Source organism: Haemaphysalis longicornis, unplaced genomic scaffold, assembly GCF_048455015.1.
Source record: "Haemaphysalis longicornis isolate Haplotype H1 unplaced genomic scaffold, Haemaphysalis longicornis Haplotype H1 scaffold_6, whole genome shotgun sequence".
Lineage (NCBI taxonomy): Eukaryota > Metazoa > Arthropoda > Arachnida > Ixodida > Ixodidae > Haemaphysalis > Haemaphysalis longicornis.
The window spans coordinates 169,669,664-169,688,879 of record NW_027526407.1 but is presented as its reverse complement, the minus strand read 5'-3'; the positions used below and the strand labels follow the sequence as shown (position 1 = coordinate 169,688,879).

Sequence of the window (19,216 nt, the reverse complement as noted above, 5' to 3'; positions counted from 1 at the left end):
AAGAAGTGGGCCGGCGCCCGCACAACCTCGACTAACCTGTCTGCTTACTTGCTTCACAGCATGCGTTATGCTATCAGAGCCACGCAGACCGAAGTGAGACGCAAGCATGCTTCCGCGAACTTTTTTCTATTGATTTTCGCAGGGTATAAGAGGGCACTGAGGCTTAAGGCTAAAAAATGCCTGACGCTGCCTTGGTGCCTTTACATCATTCAATACACACATTCAGAGCATAATGAGCAGTTCAGCTTTTCGGTTTTGTACACCAAAAGTAACCTCACAAAAATAGTGCAATAGTGTAATAGTGAAAATACAATGCACATACAGTAGTGATTGCACACCAATCCAAAAAGCAATAAGGAAGCGCCGCATTCAGATTTATCATTTTCATCTTTAGAAAACCTAGCCCACCTATCAAATCGGCACATAAAGCCTAAGTGTATAAAGTGTCAGATATTGTAATTACTCTAAAGTAGTCCGTTGGAGGGCGGAATCACATTATTCAGGACAGGGCTAATGAAGGAGAAATGTTCAGGATTTATTGTAAAACAAGCGGACAATGTGTCAAAATTTGCCTTACATATAATGCATTTAGGAGGTTATTGGCTCGATAGTGTATTTTTTGTCGCGTATAGTTTCTTCGTATTGGTGGTAGCTGTCTTTTCGGATGACCAGTTGCCTGTGCAGTTACATTTCCAGTTGCGTTTTTGAACTCCTATTGTTGTGTATCCATGGCGTCAATTTAAAACAGTTTGGTTTTCTTTCAATAAAAGATGTTCCTGAAAAAGTGGCCCTGTTCCTATTTTCCTCTGTCCCCTTTATAATTCTCACTTTAACCCTACATTTTTTCTTCCATTTTACTGCGAGAACGCTTCCAGTTCTTGATATTTGCCTCTGCTTCCATAGACGCTAAACCTAAGGCCGGTTCTTCTGCTGCATGCGTCAGAACTGGTGGCAGGGGCAACCTCATCACGCGCTCCGTCTTGTTTGTCCCAACCTTTAGTTTTGGTTTTTTTTTTTTGGGGGGGGGGGGGACAGAGAGAGGCGAGTGGCGTCGCTGTTTCTGTGTAAACCGGGAAGGGGAGGGCAGTGCAGTCGGAAAGCAAAGCTTCGGCTTTTGCGTTTTACGTGCCCTGATTTTCAACAGAATGCATGTTGAATGAATTTGGATAAATTATCGCACGTTTTTGCCATTTCCGAGCCAATCCCGTAGTGGTGACAGCGCCCTAGCTGGAATCTATTTTAATGAGGCAGGAATTCTTCGGTCATTTAGGGTTGCCTCAGGCGAGTATTTTGGTTTGACAGGTTGCCTTAAATAAACTCGTCGCGTGTATTGTGAAGTCCAACAATTATTAGCCTGTTGGTGGGCACGCTCATTGAAAGGCCCACCGATTGATTCGTTGCTTTCCTGATGATGGTGTTGAGCTTGTCGTTTCTTTCTTGTACAATACTGCGTATAGCAGAGTAAACTATTGTTCACAAGATAAGGAAGATGGAAAAACCTAATTCTGGGTAAGACCTGGTAGGTGGGCGGCGTCCTTAGAACATGACTCCATTGGATTTACCCACCGTCTTCGCCCGTTCGGTTCTCTATACCTGCCTGTTCTGCCCAGAGCTGAAGAATTCACTTTCCCAGTGCTCGCAGGTAGCACTAGGAATTTTTTTAAACTCTGGGTTAATCTTGTACTCCTAGAGCATGTGATATAGAGTAGCGCTGGCCGCAGTACTTGCACAGGTGGGTACAGAGTTGGGGGTGGGGAAGGAGGCGGGTGTAGTCTTGTGGGCGGTGGGAACATCTTCATTTGTAGTCGATGGAGGGTCAAATCTATTTTTGACAGCGGGTCACCTCCTGGCTCGTAAGTGCGTCGGGATAGCCTGTAGTGTTGCGGTATGTTGCTGAAAGTAGTTGGAATGTGTCCGGTTGTCATCCTCCAACGGTGCCTGGTTTAAAACACCTCTTGCTACAGAATGGGCTGCTTGAATGGCGCGTAGTAACAAATAGGCATGCGGCCAAAATATTATATTGAACAAGACAAAGGCGGTATTTATCTTTATTGCCTCTGTGTAGGTTGGTGACTCTTCTAATCATGTGCAGTATCTGTTTCGATGAATTTGTAAGAGATTTGTAACCGTATCCATTAGCCGTTCTTGGCGTCCAATTGTACGAAAAGGCCTAGAATACGGAGTGCTGAGCGTGGTTTGATAGCATGTTTCTCTAGGGTGACATGAATGCGCTCTTCTTGTTTGTGACGGCGGCACCGAACCGCAAGTAGTTAGCAGTGCAGGTTAAGTTGCAGGAGCTCTATGCCTACACCTAGTGCCACAAGACTCGTGCGGATCGTAGTGCGCCGTGAAGAAAAATCGTGGTTTTGGATAACCAAATCGCCTATAACTTTGGGGATTCACTTCCTTTTTGGAGGTTCGAAAAATATTCGGCAAGATACGCCATAAGAAGAGGTTTTATTCCCGCATCACAAATGTAGTGCCTGTAGTTTGTGACTCAAGTGCTTTTGAATATGATGTTCTGACTACGAGTTCTCTGAAAACACTTGTACCTGTAGTTCTAAGTAAAAGAAACACAAAAAAAATTCCAGTCTAAGCAGCCATAGTAAGGACCATCGCTCTACTGTCTCTCCATAAAAAGACGGCCGGTACGTGTATTTTTCAGAGGACCTAAATAACACAAAGACAATGGGCCGTCAAAAGTCCTTGCGTCGAATTCACGTCCACGAGAGGACCCGGGTTCAGCTGCTCCTCCCAAGCAGCGATGCGGGAATGCCGGCGTGGTGGTAAGTAGGGTACGACACCCGACAATACGACAACCAGTAAAGGTGTCGTATTCACGAGTAAGAAGGGCAGTTGGGTGTAGGGAAATTGGGGCGCAAGGGGATACCACGTATATAAATGAGACAAGGTTGAAGTAAGAAAAGAGGGAGTTTGTGCTTTCCGGACCACAGATTCGGCGTATGAAAAGTGAAAACATGGAACACCTCCACGGGCACTGGCGATTTCTTTCTGCTTTGGTGACTTCTTTCGCCTAGACTGCAATAATAGCAAAACATTGCTTACAAGGCAGATTGTTGAGGATTCCGAAGCGACTCGGTTCAGTCGCGCATGCGTAAGCTTGTCACCCCCGTGGCAATGATCGCAAAAACTCTCTGTCTGGCCTCTTCACCGAGATACAGGGTTTTTTTTTGAGGCATGCCCCCTAGGTGTCTTCGTTTTTTGTGGCACAGAACGGACGAGATGGACAACAAATCTATAGAAATGTGGTGTCACGTGACTGTGCTTTGTGCACTTACACAATTTTGTTTCGCCTTTGCCTGATTATTTCCGGCATAAAAAATGTCTTTGCTTTATTATTCTTTGTTGCAAGTCAGGCTTCCCTGGTGCTATTCGGAATTACATTTTATCGGGCGGGATTTCTTACGGGGTAAAATGCATTATCCGGTGCCAACATTGTAACCTTGGCTCGGGGCACGGGATTGCATCGTGTGCTGTGGGTTTTTCTCTGTAGTGTCAGACCGGAATTTTTTTGAGTTCAGTTTGAGTTCGGGTTTAAGCCTTTTGGGTTCGGTTCCGTTTCGGTTATGGCGCATAATTTCATTCACGTTCCAACCACTTCAAATGCGTTCTAGTGGGTCCGGAAAGAAAGGCAAGGAGTGATTTTGTGTTAATTTTGTGGTCTTCGGTTTTCGTTTCGCTGTCACGTCATTATAAAAGCATATTCTTATTGTTACTTTATTTCACCAAATATTTTCTCTTGGCCGACGTGAATTCCATCTGCAACACTTCTTTCAACCTTTTTTTATATCTTAATTGCTACAAAACGTATTCAACCAAGGATATCAGCGTTTGAATTAGGTTGTCGCAAAGAACCTCAGCCAAAAATCACGGCTATATGCCACACAGATCAATAATGAAATTTATCAAAATATTTTTTCTCCTTTCGCGGTTATAACGTTCTTCGACCGTTGCAATTACGTCGCTATATTGGTGTAGCGGCTATTGGCCGGCTTTTCTCCAGTTGTAGCAAACAAGGCATTTTATAGCAACGTTATAAAAAACAAAAAAAACAAAGCAGAAGCAGAAGGCGTTTCAGCTGCGGCGAGCAAATCGCGCAGTGCCGCTCCGTGCAGGCAGTAGCTGTAGCTTTTGCAGTCCTTGCACGCACGAAGAAAGCGTAAAAGCGTTTATTGTAAGTGTTCAAAAGGCCCTTTAACTGCGCAGCCAACTCCAAAAAGTCCTCTTTGGGAGGTTAACGGTTACAACACTAATTGAAGCGAAATAAAAGGTTCGCAGGTACAGTTAATGCTGCGAATGTCTGTGAACGAGAAAGAATTACCCTTTATAGCAGGAAGTGTATTTTCTATTATTTGCTTTAATTCCTTGTTAATTAATTTTATTTTTTTTTGCCTTTTAATTCCACAGTTTCATACCCCGCAATTGATTTCTTGAAAAAACAAAAATAACGGCGGACAATTAAATACTCCCTAATGAAAAGTTTGGTTCACAATGAACTGCAGTCTTCAGGAGATGGCTCACAGCTGCTGCGCCTCAGGAAGGTATCGCGGCATCAGCGAACGCAGAATGGCGCCCTATACTTTGGCAGTATATTGTATATTTGGCACTATACTTTAGCACTATATATTTGGCAGTATATACTTTGGCAGTATATTAGGCCTGACATATGCGGCATCGTATTAACGCCCTCTCCCTCCCATTTTCGCCATGTTTTCATCTTGAGGTTTCCTACTCGCTCTAGCTTCGGGGGCGTTGTCGTTCTCTGTTACAACAAGGCTGACGCTGAAGAACTTCGCGAAACCAGTGGACCGGTAACGTGAGAGCTGCGCTCTTAAACGTGGCCACTCCTGTGCCGCATTGGGTTCCACTTCCGCCCTCCCCCCCCCCCCCCCCCCCCTGACCAGTCAGGAGCCGAACCTTGTCTCCAAATAAAGCATCCTCGCCAGGTTGTTCGCGGAGGCAAGCATGTAGCTTCCTGGCCAGTGGACAGCGCCCCGGTTACTACGTTTCTCTTCGACCCCCCTCTCCTCTCCTTTGTTGCATCCCCGCCTGACTCTTTTGTAAATGGGCAGACTCCCAGCAAGATGTCCATTTGCCTGTACATCCACTAAGCAGACGACCCGCACGACGACTATCGTTTTTTGATATCATCGAGTGTCGCCTTTGTGCGAATTTACAACCCCCGCTCGTCCTTCCCTCCTTCCCCTGGGTGGATCGTAACGGAACGGCCTTGATCTCTAAATCACGCATCCTCGCCGCAATGTCCTGTCTGGTAGGCAGGCAGGCAGAAAGGTATAATTTATTGGTAAACAGGCAGCCTCTTTGGCGGAAAAGCTACTTCTCTGGGTAACAGAAAGCCTGTGCTTCCGCCATTGTTTTTGGTACCATCAAATGTCGACACACGCACGCGCTCACGCACACGTATTTATTACAATGAAAACATTTCGCATTGAGGGTAACTTAGTTGGTCTACTACCCTTTTTATATACCTATTGTTTCCACGGCATTTTAACTTTGGCACAAAATCATTAGAGGTGCTTGAAGCTGAAAACAATCCGGCGTCGGTGTTGGCCTCCGCTGTCAAGTGTCAAAGGTTGCGTTTCAAGCAATTTCCTTCTGCCCTCCTTCAATCTGCCTAACTATGCAATTGAGGACACAGTCTTTTGGTTTGTTTCAAGGATAGTAAGGCTGCACTACACTTAAAACGTCTGTGACATTTCTGAAGTGTTGTGTTTCGATTTATTTGATGTACTGATCTATAATTAAAATGTCATGCGCTTCTGCTGTAAACTTACTACCGCTTATATTTAAAATCCTTGGGCTGGACCTCAAGCCAATTAACCAATCATTTCTACTCTTCAATAGGCTTTTTTAAATTGACCAAAAGGCAAGAGATTCAGTTTTCACTCAGAATGCTTCATGGTGCGCACAAACCTGTATCGGCGCAAAGAATACTCCCAATCAGCACGGGGATTAGATAATCGTCCGCCATCAGGTGTGCAACGTAGAAATTTTTATCACGACTCTTAGCTAGTGCCCGCTGCAAAGCATGCCTGCCACGAAAACTATTGCAGTCCTACGTTCTTGGTTCACAGGCATGCATACCAGCTTCGAAGAAAACATGGGCCTCGGTTGTGGCGAGGTAGTATATCTTGGCCTTCAATGACGCACGTCCGAGGCAATCAAATTAGCTAATGACAGTTGCACATGAACCAGAGACACTCCTGAATGCTTTGCGGGTACGCGGGAGTGCTGCAAAGTGAACGAAACAGCAGACGAGACAAATGCTTCCACTTTTAACGTTAGAAACCTCAGGTGTTTGTCTCATCTCCTGTTTCGTCCTGCGGGCAGCGCTGCCTTTTATCCTGAAAGTTTTGTACCAACCAGCTCATGTTTCAACTCTGCTGAGGTTTCTGAATGCTTCCTTCGCTTCATCCTTCAGTCATGTTTACCAGGCACAGGGCGGGGGTGGCTTACTCTGAGGAAGATTCTTCGTGCGCAAAGAAGCCCCGAAACAAGGTAAGCCTCTATTGGTGTTGTATAAGGCAGGGAGGTAATGCAATTCCACCAATAACAGACCTGCATATATTTGATCTGCCAATATTGGATGTGCATATATTCCTTCACTTCAAGAGCTCACTGATTTCCCGGAAAAACAGTAGAACACAGTTTTCCTCCCTATGACCTTAGGCAATAAGAAGTATCAACCATGTAATGGCCTTTGTAATTCATGTCAGTGTTTGACTATTGTACTTTGCGTTCAGGTATTAATGAAGCGAGAAGATAACTCTGACAATTGTTCGTAGCCGCAGTCCAAGCCAAAAACGTGTATTGATCTGATAAAACGGTTGGTAAACTTTGAGCACAGGGTGTTTTTTTTAAACCAAACTCTGCTATATACCGGGTGCTGACACCCACGACAGCTTTAATTAGTTAGTAGGACTTGAACTTCAGCAATTCATTCCAGAAAATTGCGCACAATGCAGCCATACAAGGTAGAAAATACACAGGAGGAGGCGGTGTAACTTTGAAATTTCAATGTAAGCCGTTCGTCCTGTTTTTGTTATTCATTGTGCTTGTCTTTTACGTAGGTTTTTTATTGATGCAACAAAACCAACATTTTCTAATTCGCATGTAACTTATAAATCAAGCCGATTACGGTAGTTTCAGCAAACAATGTGTCAGCGAACATTGGAGGGGGAAAGATACCCGGATCGGCATTAATACGGTTATGAGCTTATCTGGGACAAAATGTTCGTTCCGAAAGTGTTTCTGTACAGACGGTACAAACTCGTTATTTCCCACTGACAATGTCTTTCTGTAGATGTGTGCTGTAAGGAAACCATTGCTTCTCCAAATTTTCGAATTGTGTAACATTCCGGTGTACTGCAAAGGGAAAGTCTGTGCTTTGGATCTGCGTACGCTCTTGCCTACGTTGTGTTGTTTGGAAATGTGGACAGCTGTAAGTAGACACGTCAAGACTATGTCAACCGTCCAAGGAAGTCACCGGAACATGAGGTGTTAATGCCAGTTTTTCAGTTTTTTTTCTGGCAAAGTAAACAAGTCGACTGAGTGTTTTTGCAATTCTGTTTCCATCTGAGCAACAAGTTGTTTACCTCGGTATGAGTGTTGCTTGTCCGGAAGCGGCAATTGCTCCGCACGGGGAAGTCCCTGCAGGTGGTTGTCTAGCCCTGCAGGTGAAAATGTAATACCTCAGGTGTGGATACAAGGGAGGCGGAGAGGACAAAGACAAACAAAGTCGGGGGCGACACTGCAACTTATTATAGGAGGCAGTGCTGTCACTCAGAAAAAAAGGGAAGGCGGTGGAGAGTCCTTGAGTTGTGGAACGGTATGTGACGAGGAAACTAGTTCACTTTAATTACCGACAAGTGATAGAGAACGATTGCTTCAGTCGACGCGTCCGTTTGCGCAATATTTTGAATGTTGCCTAAGTGCCAGGCAATGTTAGAGTTTATTTTCGCCATGAGTAAACAAAAACTTAATGAAACCGTGTGTCAAGCTTGCATTACAGAAATAAGTCATTGAAAATCTCTTCTTCCAGGTCCTGTTACAGCGGTGGGGACAAATTTTTTGCCTTCACAGATCACAAACTTTACACCGAGATGTTATTGTGGCAATAAAACGCAACTTGTATTAGGGCACATATTATCAACCCATCGGTAGTAATCGAATAAATAGCTGTGATTCCAAAATTTTAAACGGTAAATAAACGCCAGAGGTGAGCATTTCACTTACGCATAACCTTATGTTATTTTATCTGGTATTGCTGTGAAGGGGTGACTTGGGCCACCTTTAGGTGGAAGCATCGGTGCAAGCCAGTTTGGTGCAATGACCGAGGAATCTGGAAGTGCACGTGTTCTCTCTCTCCCTTATAAGTGTTCTGAGTGTAAACGTGCACAATCTAGTATGGCTCACTTGAGTTCCGCAATGTGTCGTTGAAGGACGGTTCTTTTCACTATATGCAGGTATATACTATTTCCAAGGGGTATGTAGTTCACAACCTGGGGTTTGCGCTGCCGTGTCACCTTTGTTTTTTGTCAACGTGGTTATTATCGTCTCATCTACCACTAACACGACCAATGCGCCTAGCTATATTTGAATTCTAAAGGCGAAGTCTGTATGTGTAATGCTATTGGGAAGTTATACCCCTGAGAGGCGAGTTCATAGGTACGACCATTCGTTAGCCAGCTCATAGAATTTTGAAGATATATTTCAGAACACAACAACAAAAATATAAAAACAGCTCGCTCGGGGTTAACAATTTTTGGTGAAGAAAATTTTACAAAAATAATAGCAACACTTCATTCAATAACCGATCGCTAAGTAAGGCATCCCTATTAAAAATGTGGAGTTGATGGAATCCATGAAACATCAACATGGTGGATTATGGTAATGGCATTATTGATGGCATGATGGCAGATGACTGCATGCTGGCAGGGTGATGGATGACGGCATGCTGGTAGACGTCGGTACGGCGGTAGCTGACGGCATGCGTCGGTAGCTGACGGCATGCATCGGTAGCTGACGGCAATGGTAGCGTCGATGCTGGCAGGTTGAGTGACGGTATGACGGCAGATATGCGAAATTGCCCAAAAATGATGACGACATGAAAAGGAAAGGTGGTATGCAATGCTAATTAAAAACTGGTTTCATTTCTTGCGAATAAATTTATGAAATAAGATTTGCAGCAAATAAGTAGGCTTGCCTATGCGTTTTGCTCTGTCCATTCATGCCGTGATCATTTTTCTGCTATCCTGCTACAATGCTCTGAAAACTTATCAACCATTTTATGAGAGCTTAGAGGTTTGTGCTGTTGTGCTTAAAAATATTACACAAAACAAAATTGGTTTTAACGTTGAATATATTATCATTAAAGGGGCCCTGAAAGGCATTTTGAGCACACTAAATGAACTAGCGCAACCGTTAGATTGGGTCATCAACGTCCTCTGTGCCAAGTATTACTATTTTACGCGCAGCGGAAAGCTCACACTTTTGTTGCAAAGTTTGTCGTTTTTTTCTCACCCTTTCCTTCGTGTTTTTGGGCGCCGCCATCTTCACATGTCTACATCATCGATTTCCAGATGTTCGTCATGAGCTAGACATCCTGCTATTGGGTGGCTTTTTCACGCACTTCCGGCAAAGAGATGAGTCGTCTGCTCAGCGTCGGGTCGCCGTCGATCTGCCAGCGGAGTGCCGGAGTGCTTGGACATTTTACGACAAACGAAACAAGTGTAAAACAAACGCTTAACCGTTTGTATTGAATGCAACAAGGCCATAACACAACATGGATATTCTCTTACCTGAGTACGTTCCATAAAGAAAGCGTTGAAGCCCCGTGGCACTTCTTTCGTGCAATCGCAGAGAACGCCCTGAGCCGAATGCCCGGGTTTGACGCATACATTTTATTCAACTTCAAAACAATCCAGAGATGCGTTTCTAACGAACACAACGTCACAAAATGCGTTGAAAGTCTGAACCACGATTGACAGAGGATGGGTTGCCTCCTGCCCGTCGTAAATTCGGTACTCACCTCGCGCGCGCTTTGCGGGGACGAACAGCAAGTCACTTAACTCTGGCGCACAAGCCGATGGCTTTTAACCACGCACACTGCACATACCCCATGCGAGGTTGAGTCGTACGTCGCTCGAGAAAGATAATCCAGACCATGGGAAGCACTATCCACCCGCAGAAGCACAACGTCGCTTTGCATCGCGAAACAAAGGCGTCCACAACACACACACCATCGCCTCCTGTAATGCCAAACGCATCTCAGACTTCCCAATGGGAGTGAGTGGTACGCCTGCAGTGCCCACATGTCGCGAGGTGGGGCCCCAAGCTGAACCGGGATCACGCAACCATAACTGACTTCTGGGGAGGTTTGTGCCTTGTTACCAAGGCAACCGATGTTTGAGATTGTCAAAGAAATGGCGCTCGCTCCAGCACTAGAAAGCTCAGAGCCGCGGTGGAGGATGTTTTGCCAACATTGCCGCTCTCCACCACGTGTCGCCCAAAGCTTAACTGGTCACATGATTGAAGCGTTTTGTGCAAGGGTTCTGTATCGGTTTAAAATGTCTTTTTCACATGCCGCCGGCAGGAATTACCACCGCCGCCCGGCACCAGCGGGGTCACATCTGATACGGCGCTTTTTGGATAAACAGTGCGCGGTGCATCAAGGAAACGAGCGCACGACCCTCCCCGTGCGGCTGCGAGTTCGCCGCCGATAAAAAGTCATGTGCGCCAGCAACGTACACCGCGAAAGGGCAAGGCCAGGCCGCGGCCAGATTTTTCGTTCGCTTTTCCAGACTTGAGTGGCGTGAGGGATTCATGGTGTCAACAAAGCTTGCCCGTAGCAGACGACACTCTGAGCAGCGCAATAGCGGAATTACGTCACCGCTGCGGAGTGCAGCATCATGGGAGGCAAGGCTCGCGCGCCGTCAACAGCGGAGAGTAATTCGAAAGGAGGAGGAAACGCGGAGCGACGATAATGCGCGGTTTTTGATTTACGATTTCTCAGCTAATACTCATCGTTTTAACAAAATTCTTGCGGGAGGAGATTGGAAATACATTGCTTTATTTGGGTACATGTACATCCATGCATTGGCGGAAGGTATTTCAGGACCCCTTTAAATATCAAATATGGTGACTATCTTCGAACAGGTGGGCAGCTGAAAAGAAAAAAAACTGAGTTACACACTAAAGCTTATACAACCCAGATCAACTCAAAACAAATGTAAATTCACATTTCACATACCTCCTTAAACATTCTGAGATGGTCACTCCGATGTGGTCGCTTGCTTCTGCCCTTTCTCTTTGCCTTAAAAATAGAAAGCCTGCAGAAAAAGAACATTTTCAACAAATTAAGTGGAAACCATCCTGCTAGGACTCCCTTCAGGTCATGGAAGAGTGCTCTTGACCGGCACTGCTCTAAAAGGAATCGCATGGTGGCAATGGCTTTCCCGGGAAAGGATTTTAGTAAGATGCAAGCCTGCATGCATGCAACCGAGAATTTCAAGAGAACATGCGTTAGCAGCAGGTGGGAAAGAAGCAAAACACCCTCGTCTAGAAGAATTCTATGCTCAAAGCTCAGCCAGCGAATACCAGGCGCAAAAAAGTGTAGCTTCAGGCTAGTGTGTTGAAGGTTAGGAACACGTTAAATTGAAAAGTGAAGAAGGCCAGATGACATCAACCTGGTTGGATGCATTGAAGATACGAAAAGAAGCGCACACAGTCTTGAGATGAAAGTGCAGACTAAACGAACGCTTGCAAAAACTTCAGCAAACTTGTGACGAATTTAGAGAAAGTTCAATACTATGAGGACAACCGAGCTGTGCAAGCACTAAAGACCCTTTCGGAAGCCGCACAAGAAGGAGAACGGGTGTGCCAAATTTGCCATGGAACAGATTATCAATAGTGATAAGGCGCGCTGACTAGACAGGAACCCACGTGGCGGCAAAGTGTTGTGGAAGGCGACTTCTTGTAAAGGATACGAGCATGTGAGGGGCAAAAAACTGCTGAAGCTGCCGTGTCAAAGCACACTAAAAATCTTGTCGGACCTTCTGCAAGAGACTTGAGTAATAAACCTAATAAAAGACAGGCTTCAAGTGGAGGAACAAAGGTTCCGGTCATAAAAGAACCATACTGCAGCCTGATTACTGATGAAATGTCAATACAGGAAAAAGTAATTTATGGCTGCCAAGTCGACATATTTTCGGCCTTGATATAAGCTGTGAACCTTGAACCAGCGGTGCTACTGAAATAGCCTGCAGGCTCCTTTGGTTTGTCCTGCGGGGGCTTTCCACGGCTGATGTTATCCCCTTAGGGTATTTTTTTACCGGGAACAGCAAGCATGACCGGCTCTGTAACCTGACTTTTAGTGTGCTCAACTGTGTAAGAGGTGGGGTTCTTCATTATCCGTATTGTCACGGACAGCCACCAGACAAACAGCGCCATGTTTCTAGGCAAGTCGGTTGACAACACACTACAACATCAGCATGTTTTGCTACATCGAGCGCGGCAAAATGACCCATCGTTCCTTTTATTTGACCAAACCACCTCATTAAGAACCTTAGAACAAATTTTCTAGAGAGAGAAGGGGATGTTTGATGGAATGCATAAAGTTAGGGACTGTTTTGTTCTCAAGGCGCTCTTTAAGATCCAATAAAAGTTGTCACTTGTGAACCCAGTTTGGCTCCTACGCTGATCGCACATTGAGCCGAACCTGGAAAAAATTAAGCTGTCCCACGCCACCTTGATATTTTCGCCTGTCGTCATCAGCAGCCCGAAGTTCCTTCAGAAAAAGCCCAAAGGTTACGAACACGCTACAGAATCGAAAATTCCAGTAAAACAAGCTGAATAGTGCAATCCCATGTTAAGGACCATGCATCTACTCCACGTAAATATGTGATTGCAGCCTGTTCACCAAGATGTTTCAAGTGAAGCATGACAAAGCGCAATAACACAACAGCCGAACCAAGAACTGTTGCGCGGATGGCTGATTGTGTGGCCGCTTTCCGAATTGACGCCACCGCATCACCGATAGCGTGCACCACAGGTGACGCGGCGGAGGAAAAGAGAGCTATCGTTCTCACAGGCGGAGAGGAGCATTCGGCGGGCTGCACCAAAAGGGGGATATCAAGCAGCTGTGTCACTTCTAAATGTTGCATCATGTGCATCCTAGTTCTCTTTTTTACTAAGAACTCCCACCTTCGTGCTTGTGTATAAGCAGTCCAATGTACAATGGCAGCAAAGGTTCATGTTAAACAACACAAAAAGACGTTAAATACAATACATCCAAATTCACTGATTCCAAACTCGGAGAGCAATGAATTGCTGAAATGAAGATGCCGACATGCATATATATACAGTGCTATTGGAAGACCAAAGCACTGCACTCGGTCAAATTAGGCAAGTTCTGGTAACTGAATTTCATAGTGCACGTCATAGCATTGCACTACAATTGTAGAGAACTAGGTGTTCACCTATTGTAACCAACCTGAAAAACAGCCAGTGAAATCTGATGAGAGGTCCATCCAGATAGGTCCATCCACCAAGTAGGGCATGCCAGCTGATCTCCACTGCAAGGTGTAACAGTCAGTAGCCTTCAAGATAGAAGTGAGTGGCAAACAACAAGCAAGTTGCATTAGCCTTAATCTTTCAAAGTTCTAAATGCGATATTAAGCTGTCGAGCAAGGTGTTCTTCACACTCCAAGCGAAAATATGAGAACGTTAAAATACCACAATACTTGGATGTAAGGATGGCCGAAGTGACTATCACAGCATAGTGACAATGTCAACGATCAAGCTTCTAACTCAATTCTCTCTTTGGAAGTAGATGCCGTTCACTATGACCAGTTCATGTATGCGTAAAAAGGTGCCGAGATGAGCTCTCTCATTGCTATACGGCAAATTGCCACCACGATTCTGTGACAGAGCGCAGACCTAAATGATGATAACGTTGCCGTAACAATTAGGAAGTGCCTAGCGTTCCGTCCAGCCGGAATGCTAAAAACTGCTAAAGTTCCGTCCAGACTGAACGCCAAATCAAAACCAGCCAATTAGCCGCCATTTCTCAGTCTGGGATTTGGTGTAGTGGTTTCGCGGCTGACTACGAACGTTGTTGGCCCTGGTTCGATTCTCGCACCGTTTTTTTTGTGTGTGTGTGTGGCCGTGGTTAGCGTTTTGTAATAGCAAAACTTCCCGCCCGGTTTAAAAATCACGCGATGAGAGCAGTCGGTCTTGGTTTTTTACTCAAGCGGCCGAGCCGCTCCCTCTCGCTGGAGCCAAGGCCGACGTAGCCATCGCCAGTTACACCCGATCTCCTCTAATTATTACCAGTGATTAATAATTAACAGTGACTCTGGCTAGTCAGTGAGCGGAAGCGGTTTGGCCGGTTAGGTAAAAATCAAGACCGACTGCTCTCGCTGAAATATTGTGCAGCGGGCGTAGGGTGGCGGCTTGGAGATCTGTCCAGATTGAGCTAGAGTTAGTCCGATCATCTGTAATTATAATTAATTAATTATAATTATCAGTGATTCTGGCTAGTCAGTGAGCGGTAGCGGTTTGGCCGGATGGGTAAAAATCAAGAAAGACTGCTCTCAATGCGAGTTGTGTTTCCTCCAGACGGAACTTTAGTGACAGTTGCCGTTCCGTCTAAGAAAAAACTTTCAGTGTGATCTAACCATCCAGAAAAGGCTGCTCTCCCATCTATTCTCTAGCGGCATATTTTCTAGAAGTATATTTATTTACATCAAGTCGTGTTTTTAACAGAGTGTATTCTTTGCTGTGCAATTATGTACACAAGCTACTAGAAAGAGACCTTCGGCCTTAACCAGTCCAGAGGAGCCCCACTTTTTTTTTAAGCATTTGCTCTTGTGCGGGGTGCACTCATCCACAGAATGAGCCCAATACAAAATTTAACTGAGCAACACGTGTGGCCGAGAATTATTCGGAGACGGTAGTGAATGTTGCAGTGCCTAAACGGTCCCCATGCGCGGCCAGCATTGCTTATGCCTCTGCACCAGACGCAGGATAGGCATGTAGTTTCGACGTGGTAGCAAATTCGGGTTGAATGAACGTTTTTGGCGCTACTGATACACATGCACAAACATATACGCGATTATCGAACGATTGGAACACTCAAACATTCACTGCACATGCGGGGCTTGCGAGTGTGACGCCAATTTCAGCCATCGTACCCTCAATCTGAACGCAGAGAGCCTTGTTTGTGCCAGTGCACTTTACTGAGTGACCGCTTTGAAAAATGACAATCCCTGCAGTGTAGTGTAGACTGCTATGTGCCTCGGCTAAAAGTTACCTAAAGCGTACCACTCCAGACCAGGTACGAAAAAATGATGCGAAGAACAATTTGCAATTCTGTAAAAAGAACTACCCACAAAAAAAAAACTTGCGAACTCAACCTGGAGCGGTCGACCGCGCGTATTGGCGATCGGTTTAACCAATTAGCTAATCGGTTTAGCCAAACCGTTTAGCCAACGTAGCAGTATGATCCTACTTCGCTCAACAAAAAGCCTACAAACGGCACAAACAATGAGGCTCTTCGATTTACAGACTCGAATTCACCGCGGATATTTCGCCGGAGTCCGAGGATTCCCTGAAGCCATAAGGATACACAAGAAAACCGAATGCCTGACTGCTTTCAGGGAATCGGCGGTGAGGCCGGGACTGTAAATCGAACAGCCCTATTGTTTCTAGTCCCGCACGCAATATCCGCGGTCGAAAGGCAGATCTACGTAACCCTCAAAATCGCTGTCAGAAAACATTAGGGCTAACCGACGACGCCAATGTCAAACACGGAACGGAACAGCCCTGCCCTGTTAAATACACAAGTAAAGTGCAAAAAGTTGACTAGTCACTTACCTTAAATCACAGGCGACATATCTTCGTCGAAACAATAATCCGATGTCTTCAAAGCAACCGCAAAAAGCCACTCGACAAGCGCTTACAACTCCACCGTCTCGGCGGCCAGGAAGAAAGGAATGCGGCGGCTTGATGGCGTGGCGATGTTGCTGGATGGAGCAGTGGAGTAGTGAGGCCGGGGTTTCGGTTTCGGCTGTGCCTTAGTGTTTTCGTAACGCAGTTCATACACGGCGAGAAGTGAACAAAATGCGTCGAAACAAATTCTGGCTTGAACATAGACACATAAAGCAATGTAAATATAAAGATCAGGTTGCCATACCCAGCAAAAAGTTGAGTTTGTTGGGCTATCCTGTATATAAGCGATTGAGTGGTGGAATAAACCTCCGACATCAATTTGGGGGAAATCACTTTTGGTTAAAAACTACCAATAACAGGCACATTTTTCGTTTAAAAATATCATATCGTGCTGTCAGCAAAAAAAAAAAAAAACTGACCACTGGAGGATCGAACCACCAACCTTTGCAACAAAAAACGAGCGCGTTACCACTGCACCACCGCCGCAATCAGAATTTATGCCCGAACAAGTGCCATTTATTTGGTTTGTCAATCTGAATCGCCCATGAATGCACAAATATTGTGATTTATGTTTACTGCTTCTCGTATATAACCCATTCCGGCAGTCATACCGCTTCTTGGGCACGCACCAGTCTCCAAAACGAGGCTCACCTTGAGCCGTATAGCCAGCTATCTCAACCTAAAAGAGATATCGCACATCCCCGTTCTCCCCGACGAAAGCCAACGTAGCTATGAGTGAAATGGCATAGAGTGAAATGGCATGCGCGCCCGGAATTTGAATTATGTTGTGTAATAATACCGTGCTTGGATCTGTCTCAAGGCAGCTGATTACAACTAAGCAGGATCGGCGAAGCGCTAGACCCGTAGTCTGCCGCGTACAATTTAAGCCATGCCACGGACGGTTCTGTCCGCGGGCTCAGCGCAGCGAAAATGAACACGTACGGTTTGACGGTTTGACCCTGTCGCAGCGAAAAAAAGCTGCCAATGTTTTCAACGTAAGGGTCGGCACTGCCATCCTTACACCAAAAACGGCGAATAAAGGGCATACAGTTTCATACCAGCCCTCCAAGTTATGACTTAAAAACAAGAAGCGGTAATCAAAGTAGCTTTTCTCTAATATGCCAAGTTTTCAGCAGCACCTTATCAAAAACGCAGTTATTATTTTTTTCTTCTCGAAATTCCCAATGCCACCGCTATGTTTCTGTTATTATATCAGTCCTTCGCTATCGAATGAATTTTGGCTTGCTGCAGCATTCGTTCGGAAAATGCCTTTCCATCATCAATACAGCAGTCAAGCTTGCCGTCACGCGAACATCTGCCGTCATCGCGCAGCGTGCGTGCCAAGTTTTCGGCAACACCTTTTCAAAAAGGCAGCTTTTGTCATTTTCTCGCAACGGTCAATGCCAAAGCTATGTTTCTGTTATTACAAGCGCTTCGCTCTCGTATACGTTTTGGCTTTCTGCCGTCATTCATTCAGAAAATGCCTTTCCATCATCAATTCAGCAGTCAAGCTTGCCGTCACGCCAAAATCTACCGCCATTGCGCCGCAAGCCTGCCAGCATGGAGGAAGGTGCTGGAAGGTGCTGAAAGGTGCTGGCAGGCATGCCATCGTGCCTGCCAGCACCTTCCAGCGTCTCCTTCCAGCAGCTTCCATTACAGTTTCTTACGTACATCAAGCTTTCAAAGGCGACCATCAAACGCAATCAACCTTTCCAGCAATGAATCTTGTTGGTTGGTAAATGGAATTTTCAACAGGGATGATAGCCACAAAGTTATGATTAAACATAATCGCTGGCAGTGCGGCCGCGAACCTGCGTAACACAATATCCTGAAACTAAAAAAGACATCGCCGATAGCTTTTAACGATGGCGCTAGTTACTTTCAGCCAATGGATCAGCCGATGGATCAAGGAGTTATTCAAGCCATCAGCGCCCACTCAGCAAGGGTCTCGTGCAGAGGCTGCAGGTGTGCATGAGCCAGAATAAGGAGTACAGAATGAATATTATATTTTTGGTGACATTCACCTTATTGCCGGTGCCTGTAGGCTGCTGACTGCTAACACTATAGGAAATTATTCAGGCATATATGGTTTTTCTTTTCAAGTGACCTGACATCCCACTAGCAGGATCTGCCTGAATGTGACACTGCAGATGCCATTGAGAGGCAGAAGGTAATAGGGCAGCGTGCATTAATAAATCTGAAGAGATAATTCTGAGATAAATCTGAAGAGATAATTACCGTAGAACGTACCACACTTCAAGGAGCACAGTCAGATCGGCAATATCTAGGATTATTCTTCAGAAGGAACCAGAATCTGAAACGTTTATAAAAACCTCAGTGCCCCTTAAAAAACGATTCTCAAATGCAGTTGCAAAGACTCAAACGAAACAACTTGATGCATTTTATCGTGCAATGTGACGAATTGTTGCCAAATGAACACTGAATCCTGTGACTAAACCTCTTGTAATTTTCTTGCTTCCTGAAAAACTATCAGGTACATTCACCTTCTAGTGCTTAGAGTTGCGTGAAATGACATAGAGAGTGTGTGCGCACATAAATTTGCACTTTAGCAGACACTTCTCAGTAAACTAAACCCCTATTAAATGGAACTGATTTTTTCGGTCCTTTCAAGTTCCATTTATCGAGAATCTATTATGCAGGGAAAACAAATTCCTACTACAAGCAGATTTGTCAGAAAACTGATTGTTATATAAGACCGAGACCCCTAGTAATTACTCCAGCATATTGGTTTTTCTAAGGACTGCGATCTACTTCGAGCTGTGTCTCTTTTTAATTTCTCTGCAAGAGAGCAACAATGACTAAAGGGAGCTAAGCTAAGCCTAAACATCGAGCGTAGAAGTGGGAAAATTTTTGTTCCAAACTCCAGAGAAATTTTCACAGGCGCGTTTTATCCTATCTTAACTATTGTCTAACGCAGTTACATTCTTATTTTTCCGGGCTGCGGCAACCGCGTTTCTGATGAAGGTGAAAACCGAAAACACCTGTGTGCTCTAGACTTCCGCGCAGGTTGAATATCTCAAGGGCGCCAGATTTAATTCAAATTTCTTCACTACGGCGCGCCTCATTGTCTTTGTAGCACAGGCGAGTTAGGCCTTAATAATCAATCGCAGTTACAGTCCGAAAAAATGCAAAAACATTTTTCGTCTGCTGAAACAGTCTGAAAAAAAGCATAGGTAACGTCTCCTTGAGCATGGCCACGAGG

The 19,216-nt window shown here is 45.2% G+C and overlaps 1 long non-coding RNA gene across 1 annotated transcript; it reads right to left on the bottom strand.

Annotated features, from left to right (window-relative positions):
• Positions 1-11,188: 11,188 nt before the first annotated feature.
• On the bottom strand, positions 11,189-16,022 carry LOC144142060 (uncharacterized). Its single transcript, XR_013316808.1, has 3 exons — positions 15,919-16,022; positions 13,521-13,640; positions 11,189-11,372 (listed from the first exon to the last, which is right to left on the bottom strand). It is a non-coding gene; the product is annotated as an uncharacterized LOC144142060 (long non-coding RNA).
• Between the last annotated feature and the right edge of the window lie 3,194 nt (positions 16,023-19,216).